Here is a 10642-nt window from a genome sequence, read left to right on the forward strand (position 1 = left end):
GTAGTGGGATTGCAATGTTGGTTATGGTCTTTTAGTTTTCTGTCTGTCCCACAAATGAGATCATCTGTAGTCATTGTTAGTACTGAAAAGAACAGGGAGTAACACACACTTTATACTACAGAGTGGTTCCCGTGGTAAAGGTCGGAACAGTCTGACTTTTAAATAATGTTAATTGCAGAGGTCAACTTATATCATTGCCTTATTGTCCAAAGTGGACTGCCAATTTTCTTTGAAATATTGTACAAAAATATTGGCTTGATTGGAGAAAATATCATCTTAGATACTTTGATTGCTTTAGAAATGGATAATTAATGCCTCATGAAATCGTATACCAGAATGAAATTTTTAAAAATTTACCATTGTCACTCCTTCTTGAGAGTATTATTAAAATTTATTTATTTATTTTACTTTATTTTTTTGTATGTAAGTTTTTGCCTATATGTATGTGTGTGTACCATGTGAGTGCCTGGTGCCAGAGGAGCTCAGAAGTGGGCATCAGATTCCCTAAAAATGGAGTTACAGATGATTGTGAAGTACCACGTGGGTGCTGGGAACCAAACCGGGGTCCTCTGCAAGAGCAGCGAGTGCTCTAAATTGCTGAGCCATCTCTCCAGCCCCTTTCAAGTGTTATTTTTAAATGACTGAAAACCACTTTAAGTTAAAAACAATTTCAAGGAGACATGTTGAGAAAGTATTTATAGAAAATAAGATCAATGAAGAGGGATACTTTTGCTATGTAGAGAGGAAATAAGGAAACCATTACCAATAAATTAGGAAAGCAGGGAAAGAGTGTGCACAAACATTCCACAAGGAGAGCTGGCAGCCAGGCGTAGCCACACCGGCCTGTCCTCCTGGCACTTGGAAGACAGAAGCAGAAGGGTTAGGAAGGAGTTCAGAGTCCCCTCTACTGCAGAGTCTATTGGAGGCCAGTTTGGGCTACATGTTTTAAGGAGTGGGGGGAGAAAGAAGAATTAAATTGTATATGCTGACTGAAGGAGCTCATTCTGATGAGATTAGCATGGGCTAGAGATTGTTCCAGCATATAGGAGAATCATCTCTGTATATATGTTTATTAATACATATCACTGAGGTCTGTACACACAGGTTTTTGTTGTTGTTTGTTTCTTTGTTTTTGCAGGGGTTGGATTGATAGCTCAGCTTGCCTGAAAAGCATGAGACCTGAGTTCGAGCCCCTGGATTTCCTGTAAAAAAGCTATGCTTGGTGGTACATTTATGATCTAGCTGGCGAAGCGGGGACAAGCAGATTCCAGGAGGCTGGTGTCACGCTGCTTGGTGAGTCCTAGGCCAATGAGAGATTCTGTCTGTCCTGTAAACACACACACACACACACACACACACACACACACACACACAGTAAAATGGAAACTGTTTGGGACTTGTGCATGCTAGGCAAGGGCTATAGAACTGAGCAACCCCACTCCCACAACAAGATTATAAGTTTTTTTTTCAGAATCTTAAGTGGGAAATAAGAGGGAGTCCTGTTTGTTGTAATAAATCTTGAACAATGACTTGACTGGACTCAGGCATGGTGTTACACACCTGACATCCCAGCCTGGTAGGACCTTGTGAAGCCAGCACTGAACCCTTAGAACACAAAACTCAGATGATTTGACCTGGGTCTGAGCTGAAAGCCTCTTTCCTGTGGTCTAGCCTTCATGGAACCAGGAAGTACTACACACTATATTGGGTGGCTCACAGCTGCCTGCAACTCCAGCTACAGGGGGTCTGACACTCTCTTCTGGCCTCCTGTGTATACGTGACATACGTACGCATAAATAAAAAGAAACTTTTTTTTAGAAAAAAAATACTCTGGGAAATATGTACATGTAGAGAATTATGTGGATAATAAGGGAGCCACCTGGGAAGTTTTACAAAGTGAGCATGACCCAGGGAGTACCCAAGACCAAGATTTAAAACATGACCAGTCTCCTAGAAGCCTTCTTTTGTCTATTCCAGTCATTATTCTGTAGTAATCGATACAGCAAGCAGGCATAAAATCAGTTATGAATATAGTTGAGCTGAACAGCACCATTAATCCACTTGATCTAATAGCAGCACTTACACACATTGCCTAGCTTTATTGATTTTTGAGACAGGGTCTTGTGAAGCCCTGGTTGGCCTTGAACTCCTGATCCTGTCTGCATCTCAGTCCAAGAATACAAAGCAGGTCCTGCCTAAAATGCAACATACATAATTCATGCTCAAGAAAAGTGAAAAGGTGGCAGTTGAGGTGCATTTTACCCTGAACTGGTAACTTCCTGGGACCCCTGGTTTCCATAAACACATAGATAAAAGTTTTATTGACAAACGAAAACTTCAAGTACTTGGAGAATAGAACCCAAAGCCCTCTACTACCTCATACTTATCAAATGTCAGCTGAGTAAAGTCATGTTTATGGATAATGCCTAATGGTATGCAGGTCATCTATATTTTAGGTTAGGTTACCAGGGAAACAGACTGAGATGGAGATTTCTGTGCAGAAAGTTTATTGGGTGATAATCCAGGGATCAGGATCGTGGAAGAAGGAGGAAACAAGAATCAGCAGAGAAATTTAACTGTGAATGAATTTTTCTCCTTTGGGTTGTCAGGTTATCAGTGAGTTAGCACTATGGCTTTTGGCTCCACTCATTTGCTGGACTAAATTTATTAATTAAATATAGTCTAGCTAAGTTATAAACAGGAAAACTAATAGGTGGTGGGGGTGGGGAAACTGGTCTTAGAAAGTACTTAAGACACATTATAAGCACTATGCTAACCAGGTGGTGGTGGCACATGCCTTTAATCCCAGCACTCGGGAGGCAGAGGTAGGCTGATCACTGTGAGTTCAAGGCCAGTCTGGTCTACAGAGGGAGTTCCAGGACAGGCTCCGAAGCAATACAGAGAAACCCTGTCTCAAAAAAAAAAACCCAAAACCAACCAACCAACCAAACAAACAAACAAAAAACAGCTATGCTGTTGAGTGAAAGAGCTTATCAAAGCAGCAAAAGAGCATTCGGGAACTGATGCCAATGTTGGTGGTGTGTGGGAAAGCGAGCTTTAAAATAAACACTATGGAAGATAGCTCTTTTGATGAGTGAATGAACAATAGATGACTACGGAAATTGGCAGATTTAAAAACAAAAACAAAAACAAAATTTGATACACGAATTTATCGTATATGTGTGTGTACACATGTTCTTGTCTTTGTGGGTGTACATGAAGTCTGAGTGTATGTCACATTTGTGCCTTTGTAAGCGGAAGCCAGAGGTTGACATCAGGAATCTTCCTTAGTCACTCTCATAGTATTTTGAGACAGGGCCTCCCCAGAGCCTGGAGTTCACTGATTGGCTAGACTGGCTTGCCAGAGAGCCCCAGGGATCATGCACCTCTGCACCCAGCCTTTGCATGACAAGCACTTTACTGAAGCCTTTCCCCCAACCCTTGTGTGTATAATCATATCCACGCATTTATTTATTTATTTATTTATTTATTTATTTATTTATTTATTTATTTTTCAAGACAGTGTTTCTCTATGTAGCCAGAACCAGTTTAGAGCCAGAACTACACAGAGAAACCCTGTTTTGAAACAAACAAGTAAACACAGCCATGCCATTTCTGTACCAGTGGGTATGTCCTGCTAGGCATGTTGGTAATGTAGGGCTGGCAGTGACAGCTCTCCAGTAGCCTGCACGGCGTTCCTTTCAGCCAGAGGGAGATAGGCTCAGAGTGACCTTGCCTTCTCCATGTCCTGCAGCCAACACAGTGATGATCACTCCTTTGTTAACCTGTTTTCCACAGCTGATTAATTTTCATTCATTTTGACTTCATTTATGGTATCTTTTTCAACATAGTTATTTTAAGTGAGCATAGGGCTACATCTAATAGACTTTTTTTTACATTGAAGGTTTTAGATTTATAATATTGCTTTAAAGGGCCATTCTAACCCATAAAATATTTTTAAATATTCTACCCTTTTGTCCCAAATCTTTATAATTTAACAGGTTTAACATGCTTTTGGGGGGGGGATTGAGACAGGGTTTCTCTGTGTAGCCTTGGCTCTCCTGAAACTCACTCTTTAGACCAGGCTGGTCTCAAACTCACAGAGATCCTTCTGCCTCTATTTCCCAAGTACTGGGATTAAAAGCATGTGCCTCCAAGCGGCATGACGTTTTTAGTGTAGTCAACTGTTGTTGGGCTTAAAGACTGCCCCACAGGTGAGAACCCATATCTGATACTATCAGTCATGGCAAATGTCTGTTGTTGGAGGGTTCACAGAAAGCAGTTGGGTGGGCATCGCTATTATTTTGTTAAATGGATATGGTGTACCTGTCAAATTGATCTCTAAACTTTATGTTTATACCCATAGGTGACTGTTGCTGTCAGCTCTGGTGGTGAAGGGAGACTGTCTGTTTGCACCTACTGTAGAGACTTTGTAAGTCTTCAAGCTCTGAGAACAACTCTCCTTATTGTAACTCAAAGCTCAGCCATAAATGGAAGGAGATACTCATACGTCTGTACAAACCCCTCCAAGGACTGTGGAACAAAGAGGAAGGAGGAAGGGGGTATAAGGAATGAGGGAGAGTGTTGTCTAACTGTTTCTCGGAGCTGAAGCACTTTCTCCTGGAGGTGGGATGGAGACTCCTGGAGAGCTAAGAAAGCTTACAAGGTTCAGCAAGCTCATAGAAGCTGCAAGAGTCGCAAGGCCCCTCCCTAAGGGTATGAAAAGCTATGCGTAACTGTTGAGAAGGAGAGACCTTTGGCTGAACTGCCTGCAGGTTGGGAAGGGAACTCCAGAGATGCAGCTTTTGAGTGTCATCACCCATACTGGGGTGGGCCTTTAGTGAGGTAGATGCTTTTCAGTCCAGCCCTCCCCTGTGTTCCTGTAAGTAACCCCAATAAACTTGCTGATTCAACAAGCTAGACTTGGCAGGGGTGAGGGGATCCTTTCTGTGGTCTGTTGTCTCTTGTCTGTGTCCTCTCTGCACTGGGCAAACATTTGTTCACACTGTTCCAGGAAAAGTCACACACTTAATAAATCAAAAACCTTAAGATTAGTCAAGCAGTGGTGGCATACTCCTTCAATTCCAGCATGTGGGAGGCAGAGTAAGGAGGATCTCTGTGAGTTCAAGGCCATCCTGGTCCACACCGAGAAACCCTGTCTCTGAAAACTCAAAACATAAAAACAAAACAAAATAAAAAACAAAAGTAAAAATACCAAACAAACAAAACAAACAAACAACAACAACAAAAAAAACTTAAAATTAATAAAGAGGGGGCTAGGGAGATTGCTCAGTGGTTAGGGCACCAGCTGCTCTTCCAGAGGACCTGGGTTCAATTCTTGGCACCCACACGGCAACTCACCACTGTCTGTAACTTTAGCTCCAGGGGTTCCAATACCTTCACACATGCAGGCAAAACAGCAAGGCAGGTAGAATAAAAATAAATAAATCATTTTTTTAATTAATAAAGAAAGTACCAACAAACTAATAGTCCATGGTTATATACATGCACATTGGAGGAAAAGAAATATAATGAGCAATTGGAGAGATGGTTCAGTGGTGAAGCTCACTGACTGCTTTTCCAGAGGATTCGGGTTCAATTCTTAGCATCCCCATGGAGGCACACAGCCATCTATAACTCTATAGTTACATGGGATCTGACATGCTCTTCTGGCCTCCATGGGCAATACACACGTGAGGCACACAGACATACATGTAGGCAAAACACCCACGAAAATCTTTTAATTTGTTTTATTAATGTGTGGGTGTTTTGCCTGCATGTGTGTTTGTTAGCACATGCCTTCCTGGTGTTTGCAGAGGTCAGAAGAAGAATCAGATCTCCTAGAACTGGAGTTACAGACAGTTACAAGTTGCCGTGTGTGCTGGAAATTGAACCCAGGTCCTCTTCAGCACTGTAGGGTTTCCAAAATGAGATTCACAACTTGCTATGCAGTGGTATAGCTGTGTAACAATAAAGGCAAAAGTTCAGTGGGTCTGATAGTGACAGACAACAGACTTGCACTAAACAAATGGAACTAAAGATAGAAGGAAGGATAAACCCAGGTGGTGGTGGTGCAAGCCTTTAGTATCAGCACCTGGGAGGCAGATGGAGGGATGTGGAACTCTGAGTTTGAGGCCAGCCTGGTCCACAGAATGAGTTCCAGGACAGCCAGGGCGATACAGAGAAACCCAGTCTTGAAAAACAAAACAAAACAACAGAAAAGGGAAAGGATATATGCAAATCTGGGAGAGGAAATAACTAAATAACTGTCACCTTCAAATAAGCTGTCATTTAATAAACACACTCTCTGATGACTGAACTATCTTAACCCAGGTGCCTCAGGTAAAAGTATAGCCAAAAAAAAAAAAAAAGCCCTGCTTGGGTTTGAGTGCCAGTCTTTTTTAAAGACAGGGTTTTGCTATGTAGCCTTAGCTAGTTCTGTGACGTACTCTTCGGGTAACCATGGGCAAATTTCTTGACTTTTGAGACTTTAGATAATGTGATAAAGTGAAGGGCTTAGAGCAACTTCTAATAAGTAGCAGGTCCCTGGTAAACATGGGTTTATATTATTGTAACTTCCTGCAATTGTTTAGAGGAAAGTTGTACACCGAGAACAGGAGTTAAAGTCTAAGGATGACTACCCAAAGTACAGAAATAGAGGTCATGCTTCCTCATCATATTGAAAGATCAGAAAAATCCTTAGTCATCCAGATGGAGACAGCTAAAGTAGTTTTTAAAAAGGAACTGTATAAAAATAGAACTTTAAAGTATAAAGTTTGGTAGTAAGCATTCATATAAAAATAGATAAAAACACTAAGTTTTGCCCATTTGTGTAAAAGGAATATGGGAACAACCAAAGAGAAATTAAAGAGCCTGGCATATGGGGTAAGAGAGATAACTCTGGTGGTAAAGCGCTTGCTGTGCTTGAAGACCCGAGTTTAAATCCCCAGGATTCATGTAAAAAGTTGGTTACATGTCTATAATCCCAGTTCAATGGAGACAGAACAGGTAGGTTCTTGGATCTTCTCGTTCAGACAGTCTGGCCAAATCAACAAACTCCATGGTTAGCAAGTATCCTGTCCCCATACTCACACAAGCACACACACACTCACATGAGCACACACACATACTAACACAAGCACACACATACTCACACAAGTGTGCATAAGAATGTAGGCCGAAAGACATTCTCAAGCTCATATAGGAGGTTGTGAAAAATTGTTGGCAAGTCTTAACAAATATCAAATAATTACCAATACATATATCCCATCTGCTGACTGCAATGAGCTTAGTTAGGTTAAAGGTCAAGTGTAACAATAACTGACCTGGGCTGGGCTTACCTGCCATACATGAGGCCCTGAGCTTGATTATGAGCATTGCAGAAAACTAAAACAAAACCCTGTCCATGCCTGTTGGAGGGAGTATAAACTGGCTCAGTCACTCTGAGAAATGAGTGACCTTATCAGTGGAGCTTAATATGCAAATAACTGATCAGCCTGCAATTTCCTGCCCAGGGACTGTAAGCTGGTGGTGTATCTCATGGTACGATGCTTAAGCAGCACAATAAAGATCTAGAATGTTACAGCAGCACCACTTACAATAGCAAGCATCCAATAACAAAAGAAAGAAGAAACTGGCAACATTCGTTCCATAACTTACTCTATAGAGATGATAGCAAGCTATAGCTTACTCTACGGTAATGATAACAAGCTATATTTACAGGCAGTAGTGTGGCTGCATCTTATAAATGAGAAGAAGCCGTATAAAACAGTTTACATGCTGTACGGTCCTATTTGTATTAATTACAAAAGCATGCCTACCTGCACCATACGGGTTAGCGTGGTGCTTACTTCGGGGGGGGGGGGGGCATGGGAAGAAAGGAACAGACAGCTTTGGAATCTGGCTGAGTTCTCCTTGACCTTGGTGCTGGTGACACAGTCAAATTTCACTTTTGAAAATTCAGTGAACTACGTATTTATGAGATGATCATGCATGTACACATTCTTCAATGAAAAATTTAAATTTCGGGCAGACAAGATGGCTCAGTCAACAAAGTGCTTACCATGCAATTCTTACAACCTAGTTCAGTTCCTGGAACTGACAGCGGAAGGAGGGGAACAGTTCCTGAAGTTGTCCTCTGGCCTCCATGTACATGCTCTTCTCTCTCTCTCTCTCTCTCTCTCTCTCTCTCTCTCTCTCTCTCTCTCTCTCTCTCTCTCTCTCTCACCATATACACATACACATTAACAATTTAAATAAAATTACGGCATTAAATTTGGAAATTTAAAAGCAGTTTGACAAAAATGTCATGAATAAGAACAGAGCTAAATAGAAGCTTGTAAATGGTAAATGTTCCCAGCTGTTCACAAGATCTGCAGTCGGAATTCATGGACTATAACTTTTCTGCACTGGACAGATCAAACCCACAGCTTCCCAAATGTGAGTCTCTACCATAGAGCTACGCCCGGCCAAAATTTTCTGGTTTTGAGTGTTTACATTAGGAAGAGAGAAGGCAGCAAATTAATGATAAGTATCCAAGGTAAGCAGCAACACATCAGCAGAATAAGCCCAAAGAAAATAAAAGGAAAGAAGTAAAGATAAAAGCAGACATTAGTGAAAGAGAAAAATAAATAAATTAGAGGTGATCAACAAACGAGAGCACAGCCTGGTCCTTTGGGAAGGACTAATAAAAATAAACAAACATCTGGCAATAATGGTTACGAAAGAAAATATAAAATAAATAAGACAATATTTAAAGAGCTCATTCAGCAGAAATATGAAAATGATAGGCAGAGGCTACAACCAAGTTTATGCCAGCAAATGTGAAAACACAAATTATGTAGACAATGCCTTAGAAGCAAGCTTGTGAAAATGGAGTCAGAAAGCAATAGAGACGGCTCAGCTGTTAAGAGCACTGGTTGATATTCCAGAGGACCTGGGTTTGATCCCTGGCACACACATGGTGACCCACATGTCTGTAATTCCAGTCCCTGGGGATCTAAAGTCCCCTTCTGGCCTCTTCAGACACCAGACACATTATGTGCTGTGTAGGCACACATGCAGACAAAACACCCACACACAAAAATATGTAAAATTGACTTTTAAAAACGTAATAGAAAACCCACACAGTATGTAAGACATGATTACCAACTATCCTTTCCATCTTCCGTATGTATATTACCCACGTAATGAGCACACGAGAAACAGGTGACTTTTCAACATTCTGCTGAACACACAACAGATAATTACACACGCGTACACACAAACAGCAACTCCTGACCTGCTGTTGGAGCTCTGTGTTGAAACCAGAAAAGGGCACTGTGAGGTGGACTGGGAAAAGACAATAATGGGCTAATTCACGCAGATAAAATTACAAGTTGGGTTATAATCTTGGGAAGGAAAAGATCTAGCAAACTAGGGAGTCTGGGTAGTGATCTAATATATTTTCTAAAAGCATCCAATACGGATATTAAGATTATTCTGAGACCCTTGCTAGTGAGCAAAGCCACAGGAAGAACTTAAAATAAAAAAAAATCAAATTTTGTATATATTGTGATTGTCTAAACAGGAAAATCTATAGTGACTACAAGATTAGAATTAATTTTGGATTTCAGAAAGATTGTGACATGGAATATAAGGTTGATGCCCCAAAAAATAAATTGCATTTCTAAACATCAATAAATGGTTACACAATGTAGTCCCAGCACTCAGGAGGCAGAAGAAGGTGGATCTCTGTGAGTTCAAGGCCAGCCTGATCTATAGAGCAAGTTCCAGGACAGCCAGGGCTGTTACATAGAGAAACCCTACATATATGCATGCATGCATACATACATACATAAATGTACATATATGATTATTATGAAGAAAAACTATAAAACATCATTTAAAGTGGTAGTTCTCAACTTTCTTAACTCCATGACCCTTTAATAGAGTTCCTCATGTTGTGGTGACCTCCAACCATAAAATTATTTTCATTGCTACTTTATAACTGTAATTTGTTACTGCTATGAATTATAATGTGAATATCTACATTTTCCAATGGTCTTAGGTGGCCCCTCTGAAAAGGCCATTCGACTCCCAGGTTGAGAACCACTGATCTAAAGACAAATATTGAAAATATAAATAAAAGGAAACATCCATCACATACCCCTTCTTTCAGTTTTTCCACTTTCAAAAGGTATGCTTATTTAATTTAATTTGTATGTGTGTGAGCCTGCATGAGTTTATTTAATTTAATTTGTATGTGTGTGAGCCTGCATGAGTTTGTGTTTACCATGTGTGCACATGAGCCCACAGAGGCCAGAAAAGGGGTGGGGTCCATTGCAACTAGAGTTACAGGTGGTTGTGAACAGCCATGTGAATGCTGGGAACTGAACTGGGTCCTCTGAAAGATTTTTATGTTAATTATGTGTATGCTGTGTGTGGGCATTTGCATGCTAGTGTGTGTATGCCTGTGTGTGGACATCTGCACATTAGTGTGTGTATGCCTGTGTGTGGGCATTTGCACTTCAGTGCAGTGTCTGCAGAGAGAAGAAGAGGGTGTTGAATATCCTGGAACTAAAGTCAGAGGCAACTGTGAGCTTCCCAGTGTGGGTACTGGTCCAAACTCTGGTCCTCTTTAAACACAACAAATGTCCTTAAC

The sequence above is a fragment of the Mesocricetus auratus genome, unplaced genomic scaffold (assembly GCF_017639785.1).
Source record: "Mesocricetus auratus isolate SY011 unplaced genomic scaffold, BCM_Maur_2.0 Super-Scaffold_15014, whole genome shotgun sequence".
Lineage (NCBI taxonomy): Eukaryota > Metazoa > Chordata > Mammalia > Rodentia > Cricetidae > Mesocricetus > Mesocricetus auratus.